The sequence below is a fragment of the Bos indicus genome, chromosome 15, assembly GCF_029378745.1.
Source record: "Bos indicus isolate NIAB-ARS_2022 breed Sahiwal x Tharparkar chromosome 15, NIAB-ARS_B.indTharparkar_mat_pri_1.0, whole genome shotgun sequence".
Lineage (NCBI taxonomy): Eukaryota > Metazoa > Chordata > Mammalia > Artiodactyla > Bovidae > Bos > Bos indicus.
The window spans coordinates 52,740,983-52,753,826 of NC_091774.1; the positions used below are offsets into that span (position 1 = coordinate 52,740,983).

General features: G+C 50.1%; 1 protein-coding gene across 6 annotated transcripts in view; it reads right to left on the reverse strand.

Annotated features, from left to right (window-relative positions):
- Nucleotides 1-12,844, reverse strand: part of ARAP1 (ArfGAP with RhoGAP domain, ankyrin repeat and PH domain 1) — a 61,764-nt gene that overhangs the window by 40,540 nt on the left and 8,380 nt on the right. For 4 of the 6 annotated variants that reach the window (XM_070767598.1, XM_019975361.2, XM_019975360.2 and 1 more), the window contains exon 2: nt 4,200-4,281. The exons of 1 other annotated variant lie outside the window; for it this stretch is intronic. The gene's annotated coding sequence lies outside the window, so the exon portion shown is untranslated. Of the gene's footprint in view, nt 1-4,199; nt 4,282-8,627; nt 8,742-12,844 lie in introns of those variants that run through there. One more of the 6 variants, XM_019975357.2, reaches the window with a different exon arrangement.

Genomic DNA, 12,844 nt, shown 5'->3' on the forward strand with positions numbered 1-12,844 from the left:
GCCTTGGCCACTGCTGTGGCTGTGTCTGCACCCATGCCCCTCCCACGCTCTGCAAGACCCAGGCAAGGACACAATTCCTTCTCAGGCACCAGTTTTCAGCAGAGGCCCAGGCCCCAGGGATACTAGCAAGTACAGGTGGGATTGAGGGGTACCACTGCTGCACCTTTATAGGCCCAGTCTGTGGGGTAAGCCTTACCCCCACCTCCATGCCCCTGAAGGGAACAGATTACTCCAGGAGGTGCGTCAACACAGCACCACACAGTTTGATGTCCTGGGCCTGTGGGTGAGTAACCCCTTCCCACCACTTAGGAGGGAAAGGTGGGAATGGATAGGATAAGCCATTCATTCATTCTTTCAAAACAGCCTTGTACTGGGCAATGGGTACTGAGGTCCCCTACTGATATTCAAGAACTCCTGATCTGGCAGGAGTCAAGGAACAGATGATGCCAAGCAGTGATTAACAGATCAAAAGAAAATGCTTATCTGCTCATCTCCACAGATACTAAAGAGGCATATGATAAAACTCAATATCCAGTACACTTAAACAAAAATTTTAGTAGAACAGAAACAGATCGACACTTTCTTAAAATAAAACCAGCACTTTGCTTAACAGAAAAACAAGAGAAAAACTTCCATCATTATTAATACTACTCTAAAAGTTCAACAAAAATACACCATTGGTATAAAAACTGGGAAAGAAAAGTTAATCCATTACTTTAACATGAGTTCTGAATTGGAAAACCCGAAAAGTTCAGCTGAGAAAGTATTACAAACAGTAAAAGAATTTAGTAAGATAGCCAGGTTCAAAATTAATAGAATCAATATTTATAAGCAATAACAAAGTAGAAACCAGGATGAAAGACCTCATTTACAAACAGCATCACAAAATAAAAACCACCAAGAATAAACTTAAAAAGAAATGCATAGAATCTATAGGGAGAAAAATGTGGACTGATATTAAGGTGCAAAAAGAAGTTCTAGATACACAGAAAGACATCGTATGTTCCTGGATAGAGAGCATCATACAGATATTAACCCTAAGTTAATTTATAAATATGTACTATCCTCCTAAACATACACATAGAACTTTTTGGAGGGATGGGTGGTGGTGGCTAGACAAGCTGATTTGAAAGTTCATGTGGAAAAAACAAACAAGCAGGAAAATTCTGGAAGTGAAGGAGTGGGCAAAGGAAGGGTAGAGTGAGAATCAGCCTCACCATATATTAAAACATATAAATTAATTAATAATTAAAACAGCACAGGTTAGGGACTTCCCTGGTGGTCTAAGGGTTAAGATTTCACCTTCCAAAGCAGGGGGTGCGGTTCAATGCTTGGTCAGGGAACTAGATCCTAGATACCACAATTAAAGATCCCTTGCTGCTGCTGCTGCTGCTAAATCACTCCAGTCGTGTCCGACTCTGTACGACCCCATGGACTGCAGCCTACCAGGCTTCTCCGTCCATGGGATTCTCCAGGCAAGAACAAGGGAGTGGGTTGCCATTTCCTTCTCCAATGCATGAAAGTGGAAAGTGAAAGTGAAGTCACTCAGTCGTGTCCAACTCTTCGAGACCCCATGGACTGTAGCCTACCAGGCTCCTCCATCCATGGGATTTTCCGGGCAACAGTACTGGAGTGGGGTGCCATTGCCTTCTCCCAAAGATCCCTTAGGCAGTCAAATAAACAACTAATAAAAATTTTTAAAAAAAGACCCAAATACATTTAAGAATTTAGTAATACAACAAAAGTAACATCTCAGACTAGTAGGGAAAAGATGGATTATTAAATTGTTAGTGCAACTGTGTAGTGAGCTACAAAGCTGGACCCCTATACCTTACAACAGGATAAGTTACAATAAATCACGAAAGGATATGGAAAATCTTTGTCTCAGAGAGGCAAAGGCCTTTTGGAAATGATACAAATCCAGAAGGATAAAGAAAAGACTAAAATATTCAACTGTAGACAAAACATTCCTGCACAATTAAAAAAAAAAAAAAAAAAAAGACACCGTAAGCAAGGCCAAGGGGGATAAATGACAAACTAGGGGTATCACTCCTACCCCAAGCACAGGCTAATTTTCCTAGGCAGTTAAAAACACCTAGAAATAAGAAACAGACCAATAATCTGACAGATAAATGGGCAAAGCAGATGAACTGACAGAAAGAGAAGTATAAATGGTTCTAACACAGGACATGGAACATGGAACTCACCCTCCTTACACTGAGTGGTGACAAGGTGAGGCATTCCCCTCCCAGGATGGGGCAGTGCTGCTGGGAAGGGCAGCGCCACCAGAGCTGCGAAAACCTCAGTGCTCTGGGCCTTCTTACCTAGCCGCCCGTGGCTAGTTCCCTCGCAGTCTTCCTGGTGCGCGTCCAAAAGGACGGACGTAGGGTACTGGCTACCGCATTGTGTACAACGACAAAAGGTATGAAGTAATCAAAATATGCATAGACTGGAGAATGGTTAACTGAATTACAGTGTAATCACACAGGAGAACACTGAGCCATAGAAAATGAGGAAACTCCTTACACAGTAGTGTGGGGTGACCTCCTAAAGGAGTTGCTAAATGACTAAAGAAAAATGAAGAAACTCCATAAAGAAGGAAGGAACTCTACGTGCTCATGAGGATGACCTTCGATATGTATCAACTGACTAAAGAAAGGTTCAAAACACCATACAGAACATGCTGCCTTTCGCGTGAAAAAAAAACAATAATAAACAAAAGGAGAGGATAGATCAGTGTGTGTCCACGGCTAAATGCAGATCTCTGAAATGATACAGAGGATACAGGCGATGCTGGCTGCCTCTAAGGAGGAATGCTGAGGGCTGAGGGGGATGGGAGGGTTTGTTAAAAATTTACCAAAAAACAACCACATGCACACACTGCCCGGGCCCTCGCTGGGCCCCATCAGCTTCCCTGGAAACCCAGCTCCAAGTGGAGGTAAACTTTTCACTTTACATCTTTTTCTATTACCCAAATTTTGAACTATGTGAATTTTTCTAAAAGGCTCCTGAGGGTCCCAAAGGAAGACACAAACAAACAGAAATACATTTGATGTTCTTTGATAAGGGGCTCTCGACATTATAAAGACAGCAGTTCTTCCCAGGTTAAGTTAAAGCTAACACAATCCCAATTAAAATTACCCACAGGCAGATTCTGAAGTTCATATTCAGGGAATTCCCTGGCAGTTCAGTGGGTAAGACTGTGCTTTCAATGCAAGGGATGCAGGTTCAACCCCTGGTCAGGGAACTAAGGATCCCCTACGCCACGAGGCACAGCCAAAAAACAAGGTACGGCCAAAAAATAAAGTTCATATTCATGGATATTAAAGATCTATTGTTGGATGGGAAAGCAAGATGCAGAACAGTGTTTTATCATATAAAAATCTAGGGTAAAGAAAAAGAAAATATATACATGTACATACACACACACATATACATAAAACACTTGGATACGTATACAGGACACTGCTGTTGAAGAGGAGACTCCCAGCTGGAGGACAAGAAAGGGAGGGTTACCTTTCACTGTATCCTCTTTATCTTTTTAATTTTATACCATTTTCCAACAAATTACAATTTAGACGATAACAGGATCATCTGGAATTAAGAATAAGACCATAATGCACCAGGCATGGAAGGAAATCAAGTCATCAGGTACACACCCCACCTGCCTCACTGATCCCTGCCTGACTCCATCCTTCAAAACCCTCCTAAGAAGTTCTTCGCAAGATCTCTGGCTTCACCCTTTCTCTCTGCCTCTTAACCTCAGTTTTTCAAAATGGAAAACAGGGGCTTCCCCAGTGGTCCAATGGTCAGGACTCTGCCTTGCCATGCAGGGGACACCAGCTTGATCCCTGGTCCGGAAGATGCTCCGTGCCACGGGGCAACTAAGGCCATGCAGCACAGCTACTTAGCCTGTGCTCAAGAGCCCAAGGCCCACAGCTACCGAAGCCCACACACCACAGAGCCCGCACTCTGCAACAAGAGAGAAGCCACTGCAACGAGAAGCCCACGCAAGGCAGCTGGAGAGTAGTGCCCGCTCTCCACAAGTAGAGAAAGCCCATGTGCAGCAACGAAGACCCCATGCAGCCAAAAATACACAAATAAATGGAAAACAGGACGCTGGGTCTCACCTTCATGAGGCCTTGGTGGAGGCTTAGCCTACAACACCCAGCCCAGCTCCCCAGTTCCCCCTGACTCACCAGTGGGGCTGCCCAGGATGCCGGGGTCCCCCAGAGGCAGCAGCTACTCTGAATGGCTCCTCATCTTGGCCTGAGGTGGAAGCTGCAAGGACAAGGGTAAACGAGAAAGTCTAAGAGGCAAGGTCACTGTGAGTGGCTGGATGCCAGGAAGAAGAAGGAGGAAAGGGGAAGGGGTGGGGGGAAAGACGGGGAAAAGGAAAGAGAAGTAAGAAAGCGAGAAGGGGAAGAGGACCGAGGAAGAGAAGGGAGGGCTCAGGGAGCCGAAAGAAAGCAGGCGATGGTTAAAGGGAGGAGGGCCTTCCCGTGGGGCTGACTGACAAGGGGGTGAGAAGCAGACCCAACAGGCCTGCCTGGAGGTGGAGACCACACCATGGAAGAGGGGGGCCAGGACCCCCTGTTCTCTGGCCCTCCCCCAGGACCAGTGGCCTGGCCAGGAGGCTGGACTGCCCCCCAAGAAGACATGGGAAAGTGGTAGATGCAGCTCCACGATGGAGGCAGGGTCCCCACAATGCAGAGTCTGCTAGAAAGAGAAGGGGAACCTGCGGAGATCCAAGGAGACAAGGCTGTAAGCCCGGGAGCTGGCGGGGTGGAGGGGTGAGGCAGGGCCACGAGACCCCAGGGGCCCTGCTCCTAAATGTGCATGGGGACCAAAAGAAGGTGTTTCCAGGCAGGAGAAAGAAGTGGCCATCCCAAAGGTCAGGCCACCAGCAAGGCCAGGAGGCCGGGGCTCTGCTCAGGAGGGTGGGTGGAAGGGGCAGGTCTTGGGCAGAGCCACGCTTCCTGCCACTAGCGCAGGGTCAACCGCAAACTGCTGGTCTCTGCAGGGTGACTTTAGGGGGTACAGGTTTTAAAAGTGAGTATTTTTAAATAAATCTTAAGTAATTAGTACTTCATAAAAGTTTGGGAAAAAAAAAAAAAAAAAAACCGGCAGTACTACTCAAATGATGTTTTTTTTAAAAAAGAATTTAATAACACAATGTAGTCTTTGAGTTTCCCAGGTGGCTCGGTGGTAAAGAATCTACCTGCCAAGCAGGAAATGCAGGTTTGATCCCTGGGTCAGAAAGATTCTCTGGAGAAGCAAACAGCAACCTGCTCCAGTATTCTTGCCTGGATAATCTCATGGAAGAGGAGCCTGGCAGGCTACAGTCCATGGAGTTGCAAAGAGTTGGACACGACTGAGCAACTAAATGGCAGCAGCAAATAGTCTTTACTATCAATATACACCAGACAACTAAAGCACTTTTTATTAACTTGTTTAATTCTCATAGCAACCCTAGGAGGTACATACTTCACAATTTAAGATGAAGCAACTGAGGCACAGAGAGGTTAAGTAACTTGCCCAAAGTCACACAGCTGGGAAGGGGTAATTTAAATATAGTCTAGACCTGCAATACAATAACTTCTAGAAGCCACATACAGGTACTGAAACTCCAGATGCGACCATATAGTGAAGTGTGCTCTATACAACACACACTGGATTCTGAAGACTTAGTAAAAAAAATAAGAACATGAAATATCTCAATAACTTTGTATTACATAATGAAATTATAGCATTTTGGATATTTGGATTAACTATGGTATTAAAATTAATTTCACCTGTTCATTTTTAATGTGGCTACTAGAAAACTTTAAATTGCATTTGTGGCTTGCATCACATTGCTACCGGACAGTGCAGCTCCAGACTCTTAACCACTCTACACACTGCCTTTCAAAAACGACAAGCTCTGACTGAGCAGCTGCTGCAGGCCAGGCACTGTTCTCAGGATTCAACATGGATTGATGCATGACAGCCCAACCAGGCTACTGGAATGACCAGGGCTGGGAAACAGGAAACTACCTCTCCTCCCTGAGAAGGGCCCAGCCCCCTCCAGGGCCTCTCTCTAGTTCCTATTCCTGCACTAAGGGCTTCAGGCCAAGATCAGACTCAGGGACTCCGCACTGACACTCCTCTAGGACAGCCTCATTCAAGGCATTGAAAGCATGAGCCAGACCAACCTCAACCCACCCTTCAGGAATCTCAGGCTTGACGGCATCAGATACCACCCAGCCAGCGAAAAACAGCCCACAGGGCCCTCACCAGGCTGGGGGTCGGGGAAGGCTTCCTGAAGGAAGCAGTCCTTTGAAAAAAGAAGTATGGAGCAGTGCGCTGCTGAACCATGCTAGGGCCTAAAAAGACAAAAAAATCTGCAGTACTAAACCTCTTTATTTAAATTTTGGATATTTTGCTTATCTTGGATTTTTTTCATTAATTTTCATTTAAAAAAAATATTGCTGAAAAATATTTACCTGGATTACCTTGAGCTTTTTGGTCTCCCGCTCCCCCTTATTTTGCACTCACTTATTCTGCCTCACTTGCTCCACGCTAATTCTGGTCTGGAGTCTGGAGGTTTAAGCCCTTCCCCTGCTATGACACATCACTGAATCTCCACTGCAGGGAAGCAGGGACCAGCAGAGGAGAGTATCATCCCGTTGCGACAGCCTGGCCACAAGTTTGGGGGTTTCCCTCCCCAACACCCCAAGGGCCCAGCTCAGGCTTTAGCATCTCACCAGCCCACCCTGCTCCTGCTGTTACCCTGGCTCCCTCCAGCAACTCTGCTGGGCCAACCTGGGTCCCACTCTGGCTCAAAACCTGTCCCACGATTCTCAGTGTCCTCAAGTACACCTCCTTGGACCATCGTTCGACCGGCTCCAGCCCTGCCGTTTACAGATGAAGAAACAAACACCCACAGGGAGGAAGTGACTTGCTCAAGTTGTCGAGACGTGCCCCAAGCCCCAACCAAGCTCAGTTGGCCCACTACTCCCTCCGTTTCATTTTTGGCACCAGCTTAACACATGGAAGCCCCCCAGGTGGTCTGCTGACAATGAGCAAATGAACCACATCCTCCCACCTTCGGGTGCTGACTCGGCTGCCTCCTCCAGAAAGTCCTCCCTGACCGCCCCCTGGGCTCCTAAGCCTCAGATGCTGAGTCATGCAGCTCAGTGCTGCTCCTGCTCGGTTCCTGGCTGTCCCATTTGTGAGGGGGGTCTACCCAACCTCTACCCAACCTCCATCCTGGCCTGAGAGCCTGTACCTTTTTGTTCCCCCTGCCCTCCACAATAGAGCCCAGGACCTGACTGGGCTCACAAGGACACTTACTTAGTCCAGGAGTAAGTAAGGGTCGTTTGGAGTCTCTACCCATGGCAACTAGTCCTTCTTTAGGTCTAGTCTGAGTCCCTCTTGCTGGAGCCAAAGCTGTTACACTTCTGTCTTTTAACTACCATTCCAACCCCAAGGGCAGAGTTTAAATCTCATCGCCCCCTTCTCTGCCCCAGCCCAGCATCTCTCTCAAGCATCCCTGCTCACTCCTGACTGAGGACCCCAACAATGCCAGTCCAGTAGAAAGGCAGCCCTGAGCCTCAGCTAAGGACAAGCACACTCCCACTTCCTTGATTTCCTAAATACCTGCCGCATGTCCAGCCCCCACAAGATTTCCACCTTCACCTGAATCATCACCATAAAAAAGGCCCAAGCCTGGGTTTTTTATCCCATTTCAATGGAGGCTGTGTGAGGTGCTGGGTCACTTGTAGAGCCAAGAGGCGGCCTTCAAAGGATGTGACTGTCTGTCTGGCGGAGGCAGAGAAGCTTCCAGGGGGTACTCATGAGCTGGGCCTTGAAGGATAAGCAGGAAACTGCACTTCTAAGCCAAGGGAACTCAAGTGTGCAGGGCCCGGGGATGGGAAAGGACCTGGCAGATGCAGAGATGGGGAGAGCTCAGTGGGGCAGGGACAGGAGACACAAAGGACACCCAGGGAGGTGGAGGGGTCTGCCCTTGGTGGCCCAGGTGGGCGTGAGCCTCCTTCGCATTCTGATTTGTATGAACGAGTTCAGCCTGGATCTGGAGGCCTTGCTGATCCTAACTCCTTCCCCACTCAGTTCTGGAGTCCTCTCAGTGAGGACCCTTCCCAACTGTATTTTCAAAGCCCGCCCCCGGCCCCCCACACAGAGCTGTGCTCCAGATTCAAGAGCAGGCCCAATGGTGGAGGGAGTGGAAGGGGACGAAGGCAGGCCTAGAGCTTCAGAGCTGGGGCCTGTATCTCTCCACCCTCCAACCCCTCCTCCCCCTCACAGCACCCCACTCAAGGCAGGCTGGGCAGGGACCCCAGCGCCCAGACCTCAGGAAAGCCCTCAGGCCCTCCACACAGGAACTAACAGCAGTACACATCCAGCTAGGCCTGGGTCTACTAACCACAGCCCACTCGTACCACAAACTGCACACCTCACACAGCCTCCAGGGATACACACCTTCCACCCCACCTAGCACCCACACGGCCCACCTGACCCCACCACACACAGCCTTCAGTCCCCACACTCACTACCAACAGTCTGACTGTGGCCAACTGCCAGAGCCCCACACTGCCCACACCCCCCGCCCAAGCACCAGGTCATACCTGTGGGCAGGGTCACCCTCAGCTGCTCCCCTCCTGGCGTTCTCAGGGTTCCGTTGACATAGACAAGAGGACTTGGAGACACTTCCCTCAAATATGAGGAACTAGGTGGGGGCTGGGTTCCCAGCCCAGAGTGTGCAGAAGTGGCCCCCGCCCTCTGCAGATCTCTGCCAGCTCTCTCGGGCCCTGCCAGGCAAGGTAGCAGGTGCAGCGCTCAGGCAGGCAGCTGACGAACCCCTGAACCAAGAAGCCTGTTTTCTGTTTCTCAGGGACTGATGGCCACACGGGCTCCGAGGAGGCATACTGGGGTCTCCTGCCCCAACCCCAGCCCCAGATCTCTGGCCCTTCACCGGCCCACTGTATTTCTGCCCCCACCCTGTCTTTGACGTAGCCTGTCCTCCTGGGTCCCAGGAATGATGGCGGCTGACAAGGTACAGCCCATAGAGCAGTGAGGACTGACTGAGTCCAGGCCCCAGGGCTTGCCTCGGCCATCTATCTGGTGGGGAGCTGGGGGCCACTAGCTCTAGCCCAGAACCCATCCCCCCAAGGACGCCAGGCAAGATCAGGTTCTGGTTCTGGCTCCATCACTTTTCACCTGAAACCCTGGGCAAGTCACGTCACATTCTGAGCCTCAGTTTCCCCTTCCACAGAACAGAGCTGTCACCCAGATGACCGTGACACATGACCATGTGTGTACTAGAGGCCACACTCACTCAGCATCTGTTTACTCCTCCGCTGCTTAGATAGACACTTCCTGTTCTGAGCCCCAAGGCCTTGGCTGGGCCTGTCCAGAAGGGTCCTTGGTGCTGGCCCTGGAGCCAGACTCTAGTCTAGACACCAACACCCTGGAATTCTCAGTTTCCCAGATACCAATGACTCCTGCACCCTGCCTCCAGCCATGTCCCTCTATAGGGCTCCAGACTGGATATCCCACTGTCTCCTGGATCTTCTTCTAGAGGAACCCCAGATACAGTGCATTCTCCACCCCACAGCGAACCCACCCACTCCCCTCTCCTGGGGAAAGCAGGTGAGGCCGTTGAGCAAATTAGACAAAATACCTCTTGCTAAAAAAGCCCCATAGGAGGGCATACAGCTCAGCAAAGAAAACAGGCTGAGTTTCAATCCCCCTCTCCCAACCCTCCCCCAGCCAGGTACCCTTGGGCAGTGCACATCTAAACCCAGTGGACCAGGTGAGAGGCAGGATATTTTAACAACCTCCTTAGAGCAGTCCCTTGAGCATCACCCTAATAAATATAAAACTAGTCCTATTAATGATCGATGCACATTTAAGGGACAGTGAACTTTCCCGACCTAAATTTCAGACCTACTCCTAACTCCTACCCCAATCTTGAAAGATTAATCACTTTCTACAACCTCCACATCTGGACTGTTTAAAGTTTTCACAGTTGCATTATCACTTTCATAATTAGAATAAAAAACGATAAAAGTATTTTCAGTCTATTAGAATTGAGTTTGTCCCAGTTTCTCCCCTAAAACCATCATTATAAAGTACCTTTTTTATTTTAAATATAATATGCAGAGAATTCCAAGAGAACTATAGTAAACGGAACTGATTTTCTGGGCCGTCTGGACTGGAAGACGCAAAACTTAGCTGCAAAGCTTACCTCCTCCCTCACTGTCTTATCCACCCAAAGTTCTCAGACATAGTTTATCAAATAACAACCTCCCCCCTCCACTGCCAGCCACCAACCAGAGGTCCAGAGGCCAATCACAGACTAAAGCCCACGAACTTTCAAATGTGAAGTGGACTGAGTCCATTATGAACAGGAGACTCCAGGGTTCCTGTGGTTTGCCTCTAGACAGCATCTGACCCCACCCTATCACTGCCCCTCACCCACATTCCCCCAAACCTTCCCACTCTTACGCCCAAGCCCCTCTCTACTCTGGAGAGGACGAAGTGTGAATGTCTGAAGTACCTCACTCACGGTAAATGAAGTGGAAAGTTAAAAGGCTTGATTTTCAGGCCTTGTCATAAGCCCATGACAGACAAACAACAAGATTCTACTGTACAGCACAGGGCACTGTATTTAATATCTTGTGATAAACCATAATGAAAAAGTATAAAAAGGAATCTATATGTACTGTATAACTGAATCACTTTGCTGTACAGCAGAAATTAATCCAACATTCATTATACATCAATTATGATTCAATTAAAAAAAAAAGTCTATGACATACTAGCCTCCTTGGCCTTACCAGTACCCGCCCCCCAAGCGGATCACCCTGGACCACTCCCTCCCGTTGCCCCGTCTCCCCACTGCCATGTTTCTAACTCACCCCTCTTCTCCATCTGCCCCTCCCCAGCCGGCCTGATCCCGGGGCCCTCCTCCCTACCTCCTGCCCTTCTGCTACCTTTAATCAGAGCATCCTCCACCTGCTCCTGTAACCACCCTCCTTCAAGACAGAGCTCCTCCAAACCCCACAGCCCTGAGCCACATCCATCCACCTTCCCTAGACCCCCAACCCTTTACTCTTCAGGTCCCACCCTTCTTGCCTTGAAGGGTGGCCCAGCCAGCCGCCCTGCACCTGGAGAGACCCGGGGCCCTCTCATCAGGAAAGCACGGGCTCTGGCCTGGCCCCCTGGCGCCTCAGTCACAGACACACCCTCCTGGGCTGGGAACGCCCTAGGCAGGACAGGAAGCCCACCCCCACCAAAGGTGCTGAGGTATACCACAGCACGACTCCAGGACGATCCTCTTCTGTGACCACTGCCCCCCAGGAGGGAGTTGGGGGGGCTCTTAACACTGCAAACAAGGCAGAAACAGGAAGAAACAGGGCTAACCACATGGAGGATGAGAGTGCACACAGCTGACGAGGGGCTCCCAAGCAGCAGGAGTGGACAGAAGCAGACAGGTTCGTCAGACCCTCACTTCATGCCAGAGGGACGGAGGACAGCCCTGGCTTGACAGGGGGTGTAGGGGCAGGGGGGAAGGCAGCTTGACTCCACCCCCTCTGAGGCAACCAGGTACCTAACACGCCTGCCACCCGGGAGGAGAGCCTGGGGCTCCTCTGCACCCAGAAGCAACCTCCCAGAACAGGACCTGACCCTGTCCTCTCCCTAGGTGGGTCCCTGGAAGTGACAAGCCAGATGATCAGCAGGGCCCTTGCTGCTGGCACCTGAAAGAGGAAGCTCCTGTTTCGGTGCATGGAGGTAACCAGATGGGCAGGGCAGGGGCTGGAAGGGAGAGAGGGAGATGGGGGGCGGAGGCAGGGGGACCAGCCCCACGGGCTCTGGTCTCCAGTCTGTTGTGGGACCTCAGCTGCCCCCCACTCTATAGTCAGATAAGAGGCAGGAAAAACTCTCCTCTCTCACTCACAGGGGACATTCTAACCCACTTATCTGACCCAGCCATCCCTGCCTAAAAAGACAAAAGGCCACAGTTATGGAGCGCTTCCCACCTCCAGGCGCTGGGCCAACCCTGCTACGTGGATAGCTTCATATAATTTTCATGACAATCTAAAAACTGGACGGTTTTAGCCCAACTTTACAGACGAGGAAGAAAATTGAGTCTCAGAGAGGTTAAGCAACTTGCCCAACATCACACTGGAGCCCCTCCTTCCACTCCACGTCCTCCGAGGAGAGAGTGTGGAGATCAGGAGCAAGGAGGTCAGGTGGGAGAGGGAAGGCAGCATGAGTGCAGTCTGAGAAGGGCCTTGAAGACCACTCAGCCTGACTGTCCAGACAACAGGGAGCCATGAAGGGCTGCAGGGTGCACGGGGCCACGGGCAGGCGGGTGGCCATGGGTCCTACTGCTGTGAGACTTGGGAATTCACTTAACTTCTCTGAGTCTTGGTTTCACCATCTGTACACTGGGCTTGTAGGAATAAATATAAGCCTTCAAAACAGAGCCCAGCCTACCCATTCTCCCTCCCCAGTGACTTCCCACCTCCCTCAGAGTAAAAGCCAAAGTCCACCAGGCCTGCATTGTCTGTCCCTGCCTCGATATCATCCCAACCTACTCCGAGTGCTCTCGCCTCAGGGCTGGGCCTTGGAGCCCCCTCTGCCTGAAATGCTCTTCCAGACACCGGTGCAACTCACTCTTAGGCTTTTTCCAGCAGACACTGGATTACATATTTATTTGTTCATTTGTTAGTCTCCTCAGCTGGAGGATGAAGCACTGTCTCCTTCATGGCTCTATCCCCAGTGGTTACAAGTGTCTGGCCTGGGGCGGGGGTGGAGAGGGGTGGTGGATGAACGG